The 21177-nt window shown below is 48.1% G+C and overlaps 1 protein-coding gene across 1 annotated transcript in view; it reads right to left on the reverse strand.

The window, feature by feature from the left end:
* The window catches only part of LOC142311162 (uncharacterized), a 90193-nt gene extending 79883 nt beyond the window's left edge, over positions 1-10310 (reverse strand). Inside the window, exon 1 of the mRNA XM_075349338.1 lies at positions 9980-10310. The gene's annotated coding sequence lies outside the window, so the exon portion shown is untranslated. The remainder of the gene's footprint in view (positions 1-9979) is intronic.
* Between the last annotated feature and the right edge of the window lie 10867 nt (positions 10311-21177).

The following is a 21177-nucleotide window of genomic DNA, read 5'->3' on the forward strand; positions in this document are numbered from 1 at the left end:
TGCAAAAAATACAAATATGCAAACTCTGTGTATATCAAATTTATATAAACTGCATAGTGCCAAATAATTAATCCCTATGGTAAAAAATTTTAAATCCAGCAAGGAACAATCCTGATCACATAGATGTAACACCTTGATACCTCCTAGGGTGCATATAACAACATAGGTAAGGTTACCATCTCACTAAACGACGTACCAGCGATTCCCACCACGATACGACCTGGTCAGGATCACTGGTGCGTCACTACAGGGTCGCTGGTGAGCTGTCAATCAGACATATCTCACCAGCGACCAGCCACCAGCGTCTCTGCGCTTGGTAACCAGGGTAAATATCGGGTAACCAAGCAAAGCGCTTTGCTTGGTTACCCGATATTTACCCTGATTACCAGCGTACACCGCTTAGCGCTGGCTCCCTGCACACGTAGCCAGGGTACACATCGGGTTACTAAGCAAAGTGCTTTGCTTAGTTACCCGATATTTACCCTGGCTACGTTTGCAGGGAGCCAGCGCTAAGTGGTGTACGCTGGTAACCAGGGTAAATATCGGGTAACCAAGCAAAGTGCTTTGCTTAGTTACCTGATATTTACCCTGGTTACCAGTGTACACTGCTTACACACAGTCGGTGCTCGTTGGTTTCCCGCCGTCAAATACGCCGATGTGTGCTGCACAGCGGGAGACCGAGCAAAAAATGAACCAGAACCGTGTGTAATGATCAGCGATTTCACAGCAGGGGCCAGGTCGCTGCTTAGTGTCACACACAGCGAGATCGCTGATGAGGTCACTGGTACGTCACAAAACCTGTGACTCAGCAGCGATCTCGCTATGTGAGAAGTACCCCTAAAGGTGGCTTTACACACTGCAACATCGCAAACGACATCGCTGTAACGTCACCGGTTTTGTGACGTTATAGCGACCTCCCCAGCGACATTGCAGTGTGTGAAACACATCAGCGACCTGGCCCCTGCTGTGAAGTTGCTGATCGCTACAAATCGTTCAGGACCATTCTTTGGTCCTTTGTTTCCTGCTGTGCAGCATGATCACTAGAAAGTCTCAGTGTGTAAAGGGGACTTAAATGTGCAGGCAGCAGGAGCCGGCTTCTGCGGACACTGGTAACCACGGTAAACATCAGGTAACCAAGAAGCCCTGTCTTTGGTTACCCGATATTTACCTTCGTCACCAGCCTCCGCCGCTCTCACTGTCAGTGCCGGCTCCTGCTCCTTGCACGTGTAGCAGAGTACACATCAGGTAATTAACCCCATGTGTGCTGTAACTAGGAGAGCAGGGAGCCAGCGCTAAGCAGTGTGCGCGGCTCCTGCTCTGTGCACATGTAGCTGCAGCACACATCGGGTAATTAACCCGATGTGTACTGTAGCTAGGAGAGCAGGGAGCCAGCGCTAAGCGGTGTGCGCTGCTCCCTGCTCTCTGCACGTGTAGCTGCGTGCGCTGGTAACCAAGGTAAATATCGGGTTGGTTACCCGATATTTACCTTAGTTACCAAGCGCAGCATCGCTTCAGTGCGTCGCTGCTGGCTGGGGGCTGGTCACTGGTTGCTGGTGACAGCTCACCAGCAACCCGTGTAGCGATGCTCCAGCGATCCCTGCCAGGTCAGGTTGCTGGTGGGATCGCTGGAGCGTCTGACTGTGTGACCTCTCACCAGCAACCTCCTAGCAACTTACCAGCGATCCCTATCAGGTTGTATCGTTGTTGGGATCGCTGGTAAGTTGTTTAGTGTGATGGTACCTTAAAGGCCCCTTTACACACTGAGACTTTCAGCGATCCCACCAGCGATCCCAACCTAGCCGGGATCGCTACAAAGTCTCTGGTGAGTCTCTGGTGAGCTGTCAAACAGGCAAACCTGGCCAACGACGCAACAGCGATCCGGACCTGCAGAACGACCTAGCTAGTCAAACACTGGAAACGAGTGATGTGTCACAATATCTGCCAATCACTATTCTCTGTCAGTCGGTCTCTCCCTCTCGGTCTCTATTCTCTCTCTGTCGGTCCGTCACTATCTCTGTCCCTCTCTCACAGTCTGTCGGTCATTTTCCCCTCCTCTCTCATACTCACCGATCCCCGATCCCCGGCACGGCGCTGCACGGCATTCACACTGCTCCGGCGGCTTTTACTATTTTGAAAAAGCCGGCAACTCATTAAACAATTTCGTATTCCCTTCTTTCCCCGCCCACAGTCGCCTATGATTGGTTGCAGTGAGACACGCCCCCACGCTGAGTGACAGGTGTCTCACTGCACCCAATCACAGCAGCAGGTGGGCGTGTCACTATGGAGTATAGAAATAAATAATTAAAAATACCGGCGTGCGGTTCCCCCCAAATTTAATACCAGCCAGATAAAGCCATACGGCTGAAGGCTGGTATTCTCAGGATGGGGAGCTCCACGTTATGGGGAGCCCCCCAGCCTAACAATATCAGTCAGCAGCCGCCCAGAATTGCCGCATACATTACATGCGACAGTTCTGGGACTGTACCCGGCTCTTCCCGATTTGCCCTGGTGAGTTGGCAAATCGGGGTAATAAGGAGTTATTGGCAGCCCATAGCTGCCAATAAGTCCTAGATTAATCATGTCAGGCATCTCCCCGGGAAACCTTCCATGATTAATCTGTAAATTACAGTAAATAAACACACACAACTGAAAAAATCATTTATTAGAAATAAAAAACACAAACAAATTCCCTCATCACCAATTTAATCAGCCCCAAAAAGCCCTCCATGTCCGGCGTAATCCACGGACCTCCAGCGTCGCTTCCAGCTCTGCTGCATGCAGGTGACAGGAGCTACAGAAGACACCGCCGCTCCTGTCAGCTCCACGCACCTAATGAAGACAGCCGCGCGATCGGCTGAGCTGTCACTGAGGTTACCCGCTGTCACTGGATCCAGCGGTGGCCGCGGGAAACCTAAGTGACAGCTCAGCTGATCGCACTACTCACCTCAGTTGCTGCGTGGAGCTGACTGGAGCGGCGGTGAGTAGCGCAATCAGCTGAGCTGTCACTGAGGTTACCCGCGGCCACCGCTGGATCCGATGACAGCTGATAATCTCAGTGACAGCTCAGCTGATCGCGCTATTTCCTTCATTTGCTGCGTGGAGGGACAGGAGCGGCGGTGTCTTCTGTAGCTCCTGTTACCTGCATGCAGCTGAGCTGGAAGCGACGCTGGAGGTCCGTGGATTACGCCGGACAAGGAGGGCTTTTTGGGGCTGATTAAATTGGTGATGAGGGAATTTGTGTTTTTTATTTCTAATAAATGATTTTTTCGGGTGTGTGTGTTTATTTACTGTAATTTACAGATTAATCATGGAAGGTTTCTCGGGGAGACGCCTGACATGATTAATCTAGGATTTATTGTCAGCTATGGGCTGCCAATAACTCCTTATTACCCCGATTTGCCAACGCACCAGGGCAAATCGGGAAGAGCCGGGTACAGTCCCAGAACTGTCGCATATAATGTATGCGGCAATTCTGGGCGGCTGCTGACTGATATTGTTAGGCTGGGGGGCTCCCCATAACGTGGCACTCCCCATCCTGAGAATAGCAGCCTTCAGCCGTATGGCTTTATCTGGCTGGTATTAAATTTGGGGGGAACCGCACGCCGGTTTTTTTATTTATTTATTTATTTTTATACTCCATAGTGACACGCCCACCGGCTGCTGTGATTGGGTGCAGTGAGACACCTGTCATTCAGCGTGGGGGCGTGTCTCACTACAGCCAATCATAGGCGCCTGTGGGCGGGGAAAGTAGGGAATACGAAATTGTTTAATGAGCGGCTGGCTTTTTCAAAATAGTAAAAGCCACTGCAACAGTGTGAATGCAGTGCAGCGCCGCGCCGGGGATCGGTGAGTATGAGAGAGGAGGGGAAAATGACCGACAGACTGTGAGAGAGGGACAGAGATAGTGACGGACCGACAGAGAGAGAATAGAGACCGAGAGGGAGAGACCGACTGACAGAGAATAGTGATTGACAGATATTGTGACACATCACTCGTTTCCAGTGTTTTAAGTCCCCTTTACACACTGAGACTTTCTAGTGATCATGCTGCACAGCGGGAAACAAAGGACCAAAGAATGGTCCTGAACGATTTGTAGCGATCAGCAACTTCACAGCAGGGGCCAGGTCGCTGATGTGTTTCACACACTGCAATGTCGCTGGGGAGGTCGCTGTAACGTCACAAAACCGGTGACGTTACAGCGATGTCGTTTGCGATGTTGCAGTGTGTAAAGCCACCTTAACTCTCCTCAGAGGATAGAGAATCAATAGAACAAATAGTGTCTATCTCAATTACAGTGGTGGCACAGCATGGGTTAATGGACAAGTCAACAAAGAGTCAGATGGAGAGCATAATGCCTATTTAAAATACAGTGGTGGCACAGTATCCAAAGATGTCATAGAAAGAGGTAATTCCATGAATTATATTAAGCACAATGGGTTAAGCAAGGGTTAAACACTCCTATAGACAAAGAGTCAGTAGAAAGAATAAAGCCCAACTCTATTACAGTGGTGGCTGAGCATATCCAAGGCTATTAAGCAAGGTTACAGTCAGGGCTGTGGAGTCGGTAAGCCAAACCTTCGACTCCGACTCCGACTCCGACTCCTCAAATTCTCTTGCACCGACTCCGACTCCGGCTCCGGCTCCGACTCCGACTCCGGCTCCGACTCCGGCTCCGACTCCGACTCCTACATATATTGCTTAGTTAGGTGAAAAATTTATTGTAGTACATGAATATGTGTATGTGAACATCAGACATTTAATAATTTTTATGATACGATAATCAAGATATTTGGATAGAACATAAAATATATTTATTGGAATACAACTTTAGAACACAAAAAACTGTAATAAATTGTAAATATGTAATACACTATGTAATATACAGTAGATTACATATATATCTTGTGTGTGTATATACACTGTGTGTATATATATATATATATATATATATATATATATATATATATATATATATATATATATATATATATATATATTACATATTTACAATTTATTAGTTTTTTGTGTTCTAAAGTTGTATTCCAATAAATATTTTATGTTCTATCCAAATATCTTGATTATTGTATCATAAAAACAATTAAATGTCTGATGTTCACATACACATATTCATGTACTACAATAAATTTTTCACTTAAATATAAGCATTATACTAAATGTTATTATTTAGTAAAATATTCAGCACATTCTGCATTGCACTCCTGTCCCCAATTTATTATATATTTTAGGAGTCGGAGTCGGTGCATTTTATACCGACTCCGACTCCGACTCCACCAAAATGAGCTCCGACTCCGACTCCACGACTCCGACTCCGACTCCACAGCCCTGGTTACAGTACCATGAGTTAACTCAAGCACAATACCTGTGCTCCTGCTGGTATGGATGTGTGTAACGCCCACCTCCCCCTGTTACACACACACATCCATACCAGCAGGAGCACAGGTATTGTGCTTGAGTTAAAGTTAGGGTGTCGCGGTTTTTTATTTTTGTATTAATAATAGTGATTATGAAATCAAGTATTTTTAATACAAAATTAAAATCACTGCATATTTTGTTTTTATTTAATTCTAGTTTTACGGAAGCACTGGGGGCTGCCATCTTGGATTTGCTGTGTGTAACGACAGTTCCTCACCTCCTTTATGGCAGCGCACAGGGCATTGCATATATATCACATACACACTGCATATTGGGTGTAAATCTAAGTATCTGTATTATTCTGTATATACACACTGCACAGTACCACTTTTCCTGTCCTGTATACTGGTGTAATTCTCAGGATCTGTATTAGTCTGTATGTATACACTGCACAGTATCACTTCCCCTGTCCTGTATACTGGGTGTAATTCTCAATATCTGTATTATTTTGTATATACACACTGCACAGTACCACTTTTCCTGTCCTGTATACTGGTGTAATTCTCAGGATCTGTATTATTCTGTATATATACACTGCACAGTACCACTTTTCCTGTCCTGTATACTGAGTGTAATTCTCAGTATCTGTATTATTCTGTATATACACACTGCACATTACCAATTCCCCTGTCCTGTATACTGGGTGTAATTCTCAGTATTTTTATTATTCTGTATATATACACTGCACAGTATCACTTCCCCTGTCCTGTATACTGGGTGTAATTCTCAGTATCTGTATTATTCTGTATATATACACTGCACAGTACCACTTTTCCTGTCCTGTATACTGGTGTAATTCTCAGGATCTGTATTATTCTGTATGTATACACTGCACAGTATCACTTCCCCTGTCCTGTATACTGGGTGTAATTCTCAATATCTGTATTATTTTGTATATACACACTGCACAGTACCACTTTTCCTGTCCTGTATACTGGGTGTAATCCTCAGTACCTTTATTATTCTGTATATATACACAGCACAGTACCACCTCTCCTGTCCTGTATACTGGGTGTAATCCTCAGTATCTGTATTATTCTGTATATATACACTGCACAGTAGCACTTCTCCTGTCCTGTATACTGGGTGTAATTCTCAGTATCTGTATTATTCTGCATATACTGTATATACTGCACAGTACCATTTCTCCTGTCCTGTATACTGGGTCTAATTCTCAGTATCTGCATTATTCTGTATATATACACTGCACAGTACCACTTTTCCTGTCCTGTATACTGAGTGTAATTCTCAGTATCTGTATTATTCTGTATATACACACTGCACATTACCAATTCCCCTGTCCTGTATACTGGGTGTAATTCTCAGTATTTTTATTATTCTGTATATATACACTGCACAGTATCACTTCCCCTGTCCTGTATACTGGGTGTAATTCTCAGTATCTGTATTATTCTGTATATATACACTGCACAGTACCACTTTTCCTGTCCTGTATACTGGTGTAATTCTCAGGATCTGTATTATTCTGTATGTATACACTGCACAGTATCACTTCCCCTGTCCTGTATACTGGGTGTAATTCTCAATATCTGTATTATTTTGTATATACACACTGCACAGTACCACTTTTCCTGTCCTGTATACTGGGTGTAATCCTCAGTACCTTTATTATTCTGTATATATACACAGCACAGTACCACCTCTCCTGTCCTGTATACTGGGTGTAATCCTCAGTATCTGTATTATTCTGTATATATACACTGCACAGTAGCACTTCTCCTGTCCTGTATACTGGGTGTAATTCTCAGTATCTGTATTATTCTGCATATACTGTATATACTGCACAGTACCATTTCTCCTGTCCTGTATACTGGGTCTAATTCTCAGTATCTGCATTATTCTGTATATATACACTGCACAGTACCACTTTTCCTGTCCTGTATACTGAGTGTAATTCTCAGTATCTGTATTATTCTGTATATACACACTGCACATTACCAATTCCCCTGTCCTGTATACTGGGTGTAATTCTCAGTATTTTTATTATTCTGTATATATACACTGCACAGTACCACTTCTCCTGTCCTGTATACTGGGTGTAATCCTCAGTACCTTTATTATTCTGTATATATACACAGCACAGTACCACCTCTCTTGTCCTGTATACTGGGTGTAATCCTCAGTATCTGTATTATTCTGTATATATACACTGCACAGTACCACTTCTCCTGTCCTGTATACTGGGTGTAATCCCCAGTATCTGTATTATTCTGTATATATACACTGCACAGTACCACTTCTCCTGTCCTGTATACTGGGTGTAATCCCCAGTATCTGTATTATTCTGTATATATACACTGCACAGTACCACTTCTCCTGTCCTGTATACTGGGTGTAATTCTCAGTATCTGTATTATTCTGTATATATACACTGCACAGTACCACTTCCCCTGTCCTGTATACTGGGTGTAATTCTCAGTATCTGTATTATTCTGTATATATACAGTGCACAGTACCACTTCCCCTGTCCTGTATACTGGGTGTAATCCTCAGTATCTGTATTATTCTGTATATATACACTGCACAGTACCACTTCCCCTGACCTGTATACTGGGTGTAATTCTCAGTATCTGTATTATTCTGTGTATATACACGGTAGAGTGCCACTTCTCCTGTCCTGTATACTGGGTGTAATGCTCAGTATCTGTATTATTCTGTGTATATACACTGCACAGTACCACTTCTCCTGTCCTGTTATTTGATAGGCTTAATTGGATTTTGGAAGGGTCATTATTGTTTTATTATTTTTAACATTTTTATGGGCTAATAAAAATAAATCTTGAAAAACCTGTTTAAATTGGTTTTCCCAAGTTCGGAAGTTATCACTTATCTTCTGGATTGGAGGTGACTTTCCGTTCAATGTGGATCTGACTGCTGAGACACCCACAATCCAGAGAAAGGTAGCTTTGAAGGGCACCATGTAAACAAAGTTGTGGTCGATCGTACTGGTGCGCCATTGTAGCTCTCCAAATATCTCCTTTAACTGAGCGTGACTACGTAAACACAAAAATTCACTTATCGAGGTTGAGTGTTTATAGTATTTGGTTTGGGGGGGAGTTGTGTGCTAGAGCTGCTTTCTGGTCACAGTCCGGCCCTGCCACCAAGAATTGTACAAATCATCATAGTGTTTGATTACTTTTTGGACATTTTCCATAGAAGGATCAATAGAGACCTAAGCAGGTTGTCCTGGCAGCCTGAAGCACACACAGAATAGGCTCAGGGCATTCATGACAGGATAGAGTAGGTAAGTGAAAATTTTGTTTTGGCTTTGGAGGTGATTTTGATCAGGGAAAGTCTGGGGACGTGAGTAAGGTAATGTTTATGGGTGGGGCTTCTATACAAGGGGCTTATATATAAGATTTTGGCAGGCTGAGATGCTATTCTATAGTGAGGGCTGGTGTCACATGTCTGATCTAGAGTAGTTGCTGACTTGCATTAAGGTACCGTCACACTTAGCGACGCTCCAGCGATCCCACAAGCGACCTGACCTGGCAGGGATCGCTGGAGCGTCGCTACATGGTCGCTGGTGAGCTGTCAATCAGGCAGATCTCCACAGCGATCAGAGATCAGCCACCAGCGACCCGTGTACCGACAATGTGCTTGGTAACCATAGTACACATCGGGTTACTAAGCAAAGCGCTTTGCTTATAGTTACCCGATGTGTACCTTGGCTACGTGTGCAGGGAGCAGGGAGTCGGCTTCTAGAAGCTGTGGACGCTGGTAACCAAGGTAAATATCGGGTAACCAAGCAAAGCCTTTGCTTGGTTACCCGATGTGTACCTTGGTTACCAGCGTCCACAGAAGCCTGCTCCCTGCGCATTCAGTTGTTGCTCTCTCGCTGTCACACACAGTGATGTGCGCTTCACAGCGGGAGAGCAACGAGCAAAAATTGGCCCAGGACATTCAGCAACAACCAACGACCTCACAGCAGGGGCAGGCCGTTGCTGGATGTCACACACAGCGACATCACTAGCAAGATCGCTGCTGCGTCACAAAAAACGTGACTCAGCAGTGATGTCGCTTAGTGAGACGTGGCCTTTAGAAGCCAGGCAGCCTTACTGTGACCGGCTTGGTTACAGAACAGCTCAAGGTACCACTCCATTAAGGCTACGTGCCAGTGATCAGGCTTCCTCGAGTTCTGAACGCAGCGTCATTTCTCTTGCAGAGACGCTAGAGTCCTGTGTGGGAGATCGCACTGTCCGTGCACACGATCAGGATTACGGACACAGTGTATGTTCATTCTGTGTTCTACAGCTTAGAACACCCGTGTCTCCACAAGAATAAACGGACATGCTGCGGCTGGGGAAGCCACGCTAGAGGTCCGTGTTCGGAGACTTAGCAGCACAATGGGTAGGAGGTTTCTATAAATATCACTGTGCTTGTACTGTACAACGCAGCGTTGTGTGAAAACATGCTGTGTCCGCTGCTGACACTGATCGTGGCTCCCAAAGGCACGGTGCTCTTGGCCCCTGGAGACACTTAGCCCATCTTCCTCCCCTATCCCTGGTCGGCGGAGTGTCCTTACCTGCAGCTGAGGTCATCGCCAGGAAATACGGAGAGCAGGAGTCATGCACTGGGAGGATGAAGAAGAAGGCTGAGGGAAAGAAGATCACTTCAGGAGGTGAGCAGGGCAGAAAAGAGGAACAGGAAGAAGGAAGTCTGCAAGAGCCAGGGTGTGGATAGAGAGGAGTCGAGCAAGAAGCAGGGCTTCACCAAGGGGGGGCCATTTGGTGAGTGACTGTCAGCACCTTAAGCCCCTGCAGCCAGGACAAGTTAAATCAGGCAGTTAGGAGACAAGTAACCTGACACAGCTATCCGGGCTGCACAAGCCTTCAACTACAAAGTTTTACTTCCTTGGAGGTTGAGTTTGCTGTCAGCAATGGCATGACTGAGGTTCCAGCGCCATCTGCTGGTCTATCTGAGAATGTCGGTGTTACAGCAGATGTGGCTGCTGCTGTTTTGGCGCCATCTGCTGGTCTAGCTGAGAATGTCAGTGTTACAGCAGATGTGGCTGCTGCTGTTTTGGTGCCATCTGCTGGTCTAGCTGAGAATGTCAGTGTTACAGCAGATGTGGCTGCTGCTGTTTTGGCGCCATCTGCTGGTCTATCTGAGAATGTCAGTGTTACAGCAGATGTGGCTGCTGCTGTTTTGGTGCCATCTGCTGGTCTAGCTGAGAATGTCAGTGTTACAGCAGATGTGGCTGCTGCTGTTTTGGCGCCATCTGCTGGTCTATCTGAGAATGTCAGTGTTACAGCAGATGTGGCTGCTGATGTTTTGGTGCTATCTGCTGGTCTAGCTGAGAATGTCAGTGTTACAGCAGATGTGGCTGCTGATGTTTTGGCGCCATCTGCTGGTCTAGCTGAGAATGTTAGTGTTACAGCAGATGTGGCTGCTGCTGTGTTTGCGCCATCTGCTGGTCTAGCTGAGAATGTCAGTGTTACAGCAGATGTGGCTGCTGCTGTTTTGGTGCCATCTGCTGGTCTAGCTGAGAATGTCGGTGTTACAGCAGATGTGGCTGCTGCTGTTTTGGCGCCATCTGCTGGTCTAGCTGAGAATGTCGGTGTTACAGCAGATGTGGCTGCTGCTGTTTTGGTGCCATCTGCTGGTCTATCTGAGAATGTCAGTGTTACAGCAGATGTGGCTGCTGATGTTTTGGTGCTATCTGCTGGTCTAGCTGAGAATGTTAGTGTTACAGCAGATGTGGCTGCTGCTGTGTTTGCGCCATCTGCTGGTCTAGCTGAGAATGTCAGTGTTACAGCAGATGTGGCTGCTGCTGTTTTGGTGCCATCTGCTGGTCTAGCTGAGAATGTCGGTGTTACAGCAGATGTGGCTGCTGCTGTTTTGGTGCCATCTGCTGGTCTATCTGAGAATTTCGGTGTTACAGCAGATGTGGCTGCTGCTGTTTTGGTGCCATCTGCTGGTCTAGCTGAGAATGTCGGTGTTACAGCAGATGTGGCTGCTGCTGTTTTGGCGCCATCTGCTGGTCTATCTGAGAATGTCAGTGTTACAGCAGATGTGGCTGCTGCTGTTTTGGTGCCATCTGCTGGTCTATCTGAGAATGTCGGTGTTACAGCAGATGTGGCTGCTGCTGTTTTGGCGCCATCTGCTGGTCTATCTGAGAATGTCGGTGTTACAGCAGATGTGGCTGCTGATGTTTTGGTGCCATCTGCTGGTCTAGCTGAGAATGTCGGTGTTACAGCAGATGTGGCTGCTGCTGTTTTGGTGCCATCTGCTGGTCTAGCTGAGAATGTCAGTGTTACAGCAGATGTGGCTGCTGATGTTTTGGTGCTATCTGCTGGTCTAGCTGAGAATGTTAGTGTTACAGCAGATGTGGCTGCTGCTGTTTTGGTGCCATCTGCTGGTCTAGCTGAGAATGTCGGTGTTACAGCAGATGTGGCTGCTGCTGTTTTGGTGCCATCTGCTGGTCTATCTGAGAATGTCGGTGTTACAGCAGATGTGGCTGCTGCTGTTTTGGTGCCATCTGCTGGTCTAGCTGAGAATGTCGGTGTTACAGCAGATGTGGCTGCTGCTGTTTTGGCGCCATCTGCTGGTCTATCTGAGAATGTCAGTGTTACAGCAGATGTGGCTGCTGCTGTTTTGGTGCCATCTGCTGGTCTATCTGAGAATGTCGGTGTTACAGCAGATGTGGCTGCTGCTGTTTTGGCGCCATCTGCTGGTCTATCTGAGAATGTCGGTGTTACAGCAGATGTGGCTGCTGCTGTTTTGGTGCCATCTGCTGGTCTATCTGAGAATGTCAGTGTTACAGCAGATGTGGCTGCTGATGTTTTGGCGCCATCTGTTGGTCTATCTGAGAATGTCAGTGTTACAGTAGATGTGGCTGCTGCTGTTTTGGTGCCATCTGCTGGTCTATCTGAGAATGTCGGTGTTACAGCAGATCTGGCTGCTGCTGTTTTGGCGCCATCTGCTGGTCTTTCTGAGAATGTCAGTGTTACAGCAGATGTGGCTGCTGCTGTTTTGGTGCCATCTGCTGGTCTATCTGAGAATGTCAGTGTTACAGCAGATGTGGCTGCTGCTGTTTTGGCGCCATCTGCTGGTCTATCTGAGAATGTCGGTGTTACAGCAGATGTGGCTGCTGCTGTTTTGGCGCCATCTGCTGGTCTATCTGAGAATGTCGGTGTTACAGCAGATGTGGCTGCTGCTGTTTTGGCGCCATCTGCTGGTCTATCTGAGAATGTCAGTGTTACAGCAGATGTGGCTGCTGCTGTTTTGGCGCCATCTGCTGGTCTATCTGAGAATGTCAGTGTTACAGTAGATGTGGCTGCTGCTGTTTTGGTGCCATCTGCTGGTCTATCTGAGAATGTCGGTGTTACAGCAGATCTGGCTGCTGCTGTTTTGGCGCCATCTGCTGGTCTTTCTGAGAATGTCAGTGTTACAGCAGATGTGGCTGCTGCTGTTTTGGTGCCATCTGCTGGTCTAGCTGAGAATGTCAGTGTTACAGCAGATGTGGCTGCTGCTGTTTTGGCGCCATCTGCTGGTCTATCTGAGAATGTCGGTGTTACAGCAGATGTGGCTGCTGCTGTTTTGGCGCCATCTGCTGGTCTATCTGAGAATGTCGGTGTTACAGCAGATGTGGCTGCTGCTGTTTTGGCGCCATCTGCTGGTCTATCTGAGAATGTCAGTGTTACAGCAGATGTGGCTGCTGCTGTTTTGGCGCCATCTGCTGGTCTATCTGAGAATGTCGGTGTTACAGCAGATGTGGCTGCTGCTGTTTTGGCGCCATCTGCTGGTCTATCTGAGAATGTCAGTGTTACAGCAGATGTGTCTGCTGCTGTTTTGGTGCCATCTGCTGGTCTATCTGAGAATGTCGGTGTTACAGCAGATGTGGCTGCTGCTGTTTTGGCGCCATCTGCTGGTCTATCTGAGAATGTCGGTGTTACAGCAGATGTGGCTGCTGATGTTTTGGCGCCATCTGTTGGTCTATCTGAGAATGTCAGTGTTACAGTAGATGTGGCTGCTGCTGTTTTGGTGCCATCTGCTGGTCTATCTGAGAATGTCGGTGTTACAGCAGATCTGGCTGCTGCTGTTTTGGCGCCATCTGCTGGTCTTTCTGAGAATGTCAGTGTTACAGCAGATGTGGCTGCTGCTGTTTTGGTGCCATCTGCTGGTCTAGCTGAGAATGTCAGTGTTACAGCAGATGTGGCTGCTGCTGTTTTGGCGCCATCTGCTGGTCTATCTGAGAATGTCGGTGTTACAGCAGATGTGGCTGCTGCTGTTTTGGCGCCATCTGCTGGTCTATCTGAGAATGTCGGTGTTACAGCAGATGTGGCTGCTGCTGTTTTGGCGCCATCTGCTGGTCTATCTGAGAATGTCAGTGTTACAGCAGATGTGGCTGCTGCTGTTTTGGCGCCATCTGCTGGTCTATCTGAGAATGTCGGTGTTACAGCAGATGTGGCTGCTGCTGTTTTGGCGCCATCTGCTGGTCTATCTGAGAATGTCAGAGTTACAGCAGATGTGGCTGCTGCTGTTTTGGCGCCATCTGCTGGTCTATCTGAGAATGTCGGTGTTACAGCAGATGTGGCTGCTGCTGTTTTGGTGCCATCTGCTGGTCTAGCTGAGAATGTCGGTGTTACAGCAGATGTGGCTGCTGCTGTTTTGGCGCCATCTGCTGGTCTATCTGAGAATGTCAGAGTTACAGCAGATGTGGCTGCTGCTGTTATGGCGCCATCTGCTGGTCTATCTGAGAATGTCAGTGTTACAGCAGATGTGGCTGCTGCTGTTTTGGTGCCATCTGCTGGTCTATCTGAGAATGTCGGTGTTACAGCAGATGTGGCTGCTGCTGTTTTGGCGCCATCTGCTGGTCTATCTGAGAATGTCGGTGTTACAGCAGATGTGGCTGCTGCTGTTTTGGCGCCATCTGTTGGTCTATCTGAGAATGTCAGTGTTACAGTAGATGTGGCTGCTGCTGTTTTGGTGCCATCTGCTGGTCTATCTGAGAATGTCGGTGTTACAGCAGATCTGGCTGCTGCTGTTTTGGCGCCATCTGCTGGTCTTTCTGAGAATGTCAGTGTTACAGCAGATGTGGCTGCTGCTGTTTTGGTGCCATCTGCTGGTCTAGCTGAGAATGTCAGTGTTACAGCAGATGTGGCTGCTGCTGTTTTGGCGCCATCTGCTGGTCTATCTGAGAATGTCGGTGTTACAGCAGATGTGGCTGCTGCTGTTTTGGCGCCATCTGCTGGTCTATCTGAGAATGTCGGTGTTACAGCAGATGTGGCTGCTGCTGTTTTGGCGCCATCTGCTGGTCTATCTGAGAATGTCAGTGTTACAGCAGATGTGGCTGCTGCTGTTTTGGCGCCATCTGCTGGTCTATCTGAGAATGTCAGTGTTACAGTAGATGTGGCTGCTGCTGTTTTGGTGCCATCTGCTGGTCTATCTGAGAATGTCGGTGTTACAGCAGATCTGGCTGCTGCTGTTTTGGCGCCATCTGCTGGTCTTTCTGAGAATGTCAGTGTTACAGCAGATGTGGCTGCTGCTGTTTTGGTGCCATCTGCTGGTCTAGCTGAGAATGTCAGTGTTACAGCAGATGTGGCTGCTGCTGTTTTGGCGCCATCTGCTGGTCTATCTGAGAATGTCGGTGTTACAGCAGATGTGGCTGCTGCTGTTTTGGCGCCATCTGCTGGTCTAGCTGAGAATGTCAGTGTTACAGCAGATGTGGCTGCTGCTGTTTTGGCGCCATCTGCTGGTCTATCTGAGAATGTCAGTGTTACAGCAGATGTGTCTGCTGCTGTTTTGGTGCCATCTGCTGGTCTATCTGAGAATGTCGGTGTTACAGCAGATGTGGCTGCTGCTGTTTTGGCGCCATCTGCTGGTCTATCTGAGAATGTCGGTGTTACAGCAGATGTGGCTGCTGATGTTTTGGCGCCATCTGTTGGTCTATCTGAGAATGTCAGTGTTACAGTAGATGTGGCTGCTGCTGTTTTGGTGCCATCTGCTGGTCTATCTGAGAATGTCGGTGTGACAGCAGATCTGGCTGCTGCTGTTTTGGCGCCATCTGCTGGTCTTTCTGAGAATGTCAGTGTTACAGCAGATGTGGCTGCTGCTGTTTTGGTGCCATCTGCTGGTCTAGCTGAGAATGTCAGTGTTACAGCAGATGTGGCTGCTGCTGTTTTGGCGCCATCTGCTGGTCTATCTGAGAATGTCGGTGTTACAGCAGATGTGGCTGCTGCTGTTTTGGCGCCATCTGCTGGTCTATCTGAGAATGTCGGTGTTACAGCAGATGTGGCTGCTGCTGTTTTGGCGCCATCTGCTGGTCTATCTGAGAATGTCAGTGTTACAGCAGATGTGGCTGCTGCTGTTTTGGCGCCATCTGCTGGTCTATCTGAGAATGTCGGTGTTACAGCAGATGTGGCTGCTGCTGTTTTGGCACCATCTGCTGGTCTAGCTGAGAATGTCAGTGTTACAGCAGATGTGTCTGCTGCTGTTTTGGTGCCATCTGCTGGTCTATCTGAGAATGTCAGTGTTACAGCAGATGTGGCTGCTGCTGTTTTGGCGCCATCTGCTGGTCTATCTGAGAATGTCGGTGTTACAGCAGATGTGGCTGCTGCTATTTTGGTGCCATCTGCTGGTCTATCTGAGAATGTCGGTGTTACAGCAGATGTGGCTGCTGCTGTTTTGGCGCCATCTGCTGGTCTATCTGAGAATGTCGGTGTTACAGCAGATGTGGCTGCTGCTGTTTTGGCGCCATCTGCTGGTCTATCTGAGAATGTCAGTGTTACAGCAGATGTGGCTACTGCTGTTATGGCGCCATCTGCTGGTCTATCTGAGAATGTCAGTGTTACAGCAGATGTGGCTGCTGCTTTTTGGCGCCATCTGCTTGTCTATCCGAGAATGTCACTGTTACAGCAGATGTGGCTGCTGCTGTTTTGGCGCCATCTGCTGGTCTAGCTGAGAATGTCGGTGTTACAGCAGATGTGGCTGCTGCTGTTTTGGCGCCATCTGCTGGTCTATCTGAGAATGTCGGTGTTACAGCAGATGTGGCTGCTGCTGTTTTGGCGCCATCTGCTGGTCTAGCTGAGAATGTCAGTGTTACAGCAGATGTGGCTGCTGCTGTTTTGGTGCCATCTGCTGGTCTATCTGAGAATGTCAGTGTTACAGCAGATGTGGCTGCTGCTGTTTTGGTGCCATCTGCTGGTCTAGCTGAGAATGTCAGTGTTACAGCAGATGTGGCTGCTGCTGTTTTGGTGCCATCTGCTGGTCTATCTGAGAATGTCGGTGTTACAGTAGATGTGGCTGCTGCTGTTTTGGTGCCATCTGCTGGTCTATCTGAGAATGTCGGTGTTACAGTAGATGTGGCTGCTGCTGTTTTGGCGCCATCTGCTGGTCTATCTGAGAATGTCAGTGTTACAGCAGATGTGGCTGCTGCTGTTTTGGTGCCATCTGCTGGTCTATCTGAGAATGTCAGTGTTACAGCAGATGTGGCTGCTGCTGTTTTGGTGCCATCTGCTGGTCTATCTGAGAATGTCAGTGTTACAGCAGATGTGGCTGCTGCTGTTTTGGCGCTATCTGCTGGTCTATCTGAGAATGTCAGTGTTACAGCAGATGTGGCTGCTGCTGTTTTGGTGCCATCTGCTGGTCTATCTGAGAATGTCAGTGTTACAGCAGATGTGGCTGCTGCTGTTTTGGTGCCATCTGCTGGTCTATCTGAGAATGTCAGTGTTACAGCAGATGTGGCTGCTGCTGTTTTGGTGCCATCTGCTAGGCTATCTGAGAATGTCAGTGTTACAGCAGATGTGGCTGCTGCTGTGTTGCCGCCATCTGCTGGTCTATCTGAGAATGTCAGTGTTACAGTAGATGTGGCTGCTGCTGTTTTGGTGCCATCTGCTGGTCTATCTGATAATGTCGGTGTTACTGTAGATGTGGCTGCTGCTGTTATGGCGCCATCTGCTGGTCTAGCTGAGAATGTCAGTGTTACAGCAGATGTGGCTGCTGCTGTTTTGGTGACATCTGCTGGTCTATCTGAGAATGTCAGTGTTACAGCAGATGTGGCTGCTGCTGTTTTGGCGCCATCTGCTGGTCTAGCTGAGAATGTCGGTGTTACAGCAGATGTGGCTGCTGCTGGTTTGGCGCCATCTGCTGGTCTAGCTGAGAATGTCAGTGTTACAGTAGATGTGGCTGCTGCTGTTTTGGTGCCATCTGCTGGTCTATCTGAGAATGTCGGTGTTACAGTAGATGTGGCTGCTGCTGTGTTGCCGCCATCTGCTGGTCTATCTGAGAATGTCAGTGTTACAGTAGATGTGGCTGCTGCTGTTTTGGTGCCATCTGCTGGTCTATCTGAGAATGTCAGTGTTACAGCAGATGTGGCTGCTGCTGTTTTGGCGCCATCTGCTGGTCTATCTGAGAATGTCAGTGTTACAGCAGATGTGGCTGCTGCTGTTATGGCGCCATCTGCTGGTCTAGCTGAGAATGTCAGTGTTACAGCAGATGTGGCTGCTGCTGTTTTGGCGCCATCTGCTGGTCTATCTGAGAATGTCGGCGTTACAGTAGATGTGGCTGCTGCTGTTTTGGCGCCATCTGCTGGTCTATCTGAGAATGTCAGTGTTACAGCAGATGTGGCTGCTGCTGTTTTGGCGCCATCTGCTGGTCTAGCTGAGAATGTCAGTGTTACAGCAGATGTGGCTGCTGCTATTTTGGTGCCATCTGCTGGTCTATCTGAGAATGTAGGTGTCAGAGCAGATGTGGCTGCTGCTGTTTTGGCGCCATCTGCTGGTCTATCTGAGAATGTCAGTGTTACAGCAGATGTGGCTGCTGCTGTTTTGGCGCCATCTGCTGGTCTATCTGAGAATGTAGGTGTCAGAGCAGATGTGGCTGCTGCTGTTTTGGCGCCATCTGCTGGTCTAGCTGAGAATGTCGGTGTTACAGCAGATGTGGCTGCTGCTGTTATGGCGCCATCTGCTGGTCTAGCTGAGAATGTCAGTGTTACAGTAGATGTGGCTGCTGCTGTTTTGGCGCCATCTGCTGGTCTATCTGAGAATGTCGGTGTTACAGTAGATGTGGCTGCTGCTGTGTTGCCGCCATCTGCTGGTCTAGCTGAGAATGTCAGTGTTACAGCAGATGTGGCTGCTGCTGTTTTGGTGCCATCTGCTGGTCTATCTGAGAATGTAGGTGTCAGAGCAGATGTGGCTGCTGCTGTTTTGGTGCCATCTGCTGGTCTATCTGAGAATGTCAGTGTTACAGCAGATGTGGCTGCTGCTGTTTTGGTGCCATCTGCTGGTCTATCTGAGAATGTCAGTGTTACAGTAGATGTGGCTGCTGCTGTTTTGGTGCCATCTGCCGGTTTATCTGAGAATGTCAGTGTTACAGCAGATGTGGCTGCTGCTGTTATGGCGCCATCTGCTGGTCTAGCTGAGAATGTCGGTGTTACAGCAGATGTGGCTGCTGCTGTTTTGGCGCCATCTGCTGGTCTATCTGAGAATGTCGGTGTTACAGCAGATGTGTCTGCTGCTGTTTTGGTGCCATCTGCTGGTCTATCTGAGAATGTCAGTGTTACAGCAGATGTGGCTGCTGCTGTTATGGCGCCATCTGCTGGTCTAGCTGAGAATGTCAGTGTTACAGCAGATGTGGCTGCTGCTGTTTTGGCGCCATCTGCTGGTCTATCTGAGAATGTCGGTGTTACAGCAGATGTGGCTGCTGCTGTTATGGCGCCATCTGCTGGTCTAGCTGAGAATGTCAGTGTTACAGCAGATGTGGCTGCTGCTGTTTTGGTGCCATCTGCTGGTCTATCTGAGAATGTCAGTTTTACAGCAGATGTGGCTGCTGCTGTTATGGCGCCATCTGCTGGTCTAGCTGAGAATGTCAGTGTTACAGCAGATGTGGCTGCTGCTGTTTTGGTGCCATCTGCTGGTCTATCTGAGAATGTCAGTTTTACAGCAGATGTGGCTGCTGCTGTTATGGCGCCATCTGCTGGTCTAGCTGAGAATGTCAGTGTTACAGCAGATGTGGCTGCTGCTGTTTTGGCGCCATCTGCTGGTCTATCTGAGAATGTCAGTGTTACAGCAGATGTGGCTGCTGCTGTGTTGCCGCCATCTGCTGGTCTAGCTGAGAATGTCAGTGTTACAGCAGATGTGGCTGCTGCTGTTTTGGTGCCATCTGCTGGTCTATCTGAGAATGTCAGTGTTACAGCAGATGTGGCTGCTGCTGTTTTGGTGCCATCTGCTGGTCTATCTGAGAATGTCAGTGTTACAGCAGATGTGGCTGCTGCTGTTTTGGCGCCATCTGCTGGTCTATCTGAGAATGTCAGTGTTACAGCAGATGTGGCTGCTGCTGTTTTGGTGCCATCTGCTGGTCTATCTGAGAATGTCAGTGTTACAGCAGATGTGGCTGCTGCTATTTTGGTGCCATCTGCTGGTCTATCTGAGAATGTCGGTGTTACAGCAGATGTGGCTGCTGCTATTTTGGTGCCATCTGCTGGTCTATCTGAGAATGTCAGTGTTACAGCAGATGTGGCTGCTGCTATTTTGGTGCCATCTGCTGGTCTATCTGAGAATGTCGGTGTTACAGCAGATGTGGCTGCTGCTATTTTGGTGCCATCTGCTGGTCTATCTGAGAATGTCACTGTTACAGTAGATGTGGCTGTTGCTGTTTTGGTGACATCTGCTGGTCTATCTGAGAATGTCGGTGTTACAGCAGATGTGGCTGCTGCTGTTTTGGTGCCATCTGCTGGTCTAGCTGAGAATGTCGGTGTTACAGCAGATGTGGCTGCTGCTGTTTTGGTGCCATCTGCTGGTCTATCTGAGAATGTCGGTGTTACAGCAGATGTGGCTGCTGCTGTGTTGCCGCCATCTGCTGGTCTATCTGAGAATGTCAGTGTTACAGCAGATGTGGCTGCTGCTGTTTTGGCGCCATCTGCTGGTCTATCTGAGAATGTCAGTGTTACAGCAGATGTGGCTGCTGCTGTTTTGGCGCCATCTGCCGGTCTATCTGAGAATGTCGGTGTTACAGCAGATGTGGCTGCTGCTGTTTTGGCGCCATCTGCTGGTCTATCTGAGAATGTCGGTGTTACAGCAGATGTGGCTGCTGCTATTTTGGTGCCATCTGCTGGTCTAGCTGAGAATGTCGGTGTTACAGCAGATGTGGCTGCTGCTATTTTGGTGCCATCTGCTGGTCTAGCTGAGAATGTCGGTGTTACAGCAGATGTGGCTGCTGCTGTTTTGGTGCCATCTGCTGGTCTATCTGAGAATGTCGGTGTTACAGCAGATGTGGCTGCTGCTGTTTTGGCGCCATCTGCTGGTCTATCTGAGAATGTCGGTGTTACAGCAGATGTGGCTGCTGCTATTTTGGTGCCATCTGCTGGTCTAGCTGAGAATGTCGGTGTTACAGCAGATGTGGCTGCTGCTATTTTGGTGCCATCTGCTGGTCTAGCTGAGAATGTCGGTGTTACAGCAGATGTGGCTGCTGCTGTTTTGGCGCCATCTGCTGGTCTAGCTGAGAATGTCAGTGTTACAGCAGATGTGGCTGCTGCTGTTTTGGCGCCATCTGCTGGTCTATCTGAGAATGTCAGTGTTACAGCAGATGTGGCTGCTGCTGTTTTGGTGCCATCTGCTGGTCTATCTGAGAATGTCAGTGTTACAGCAGATGTGGCTGCTGCTGTTTTGGTGCCATCTGCTGGTCTATCTGAGAATGTCAGTGTTACAGCAGATGTGGCTGCTGCTGTTTTGGCGCCATCTGCTGGTCTAGCTGAGAATGTCAGTGTTACAGCAGATGTGGCTG

This window comes from Anomaloglossus baeobatrachus, chromosome 5 (assembly GCF_048569485.1).
Source record: "Anomaloglossus baeobatrachus isolate aAnoBae1 chromosome 5, aAnoBae1.hap1, whole genome shotgun sequence".
Classification (NCBI taxonomy): Eukaryota; Metazoa; Chordata; class Amphibia; order Anura; family Aromobatidae; genus Anomaloglossus; species Anomaloglossus baeobatrachus.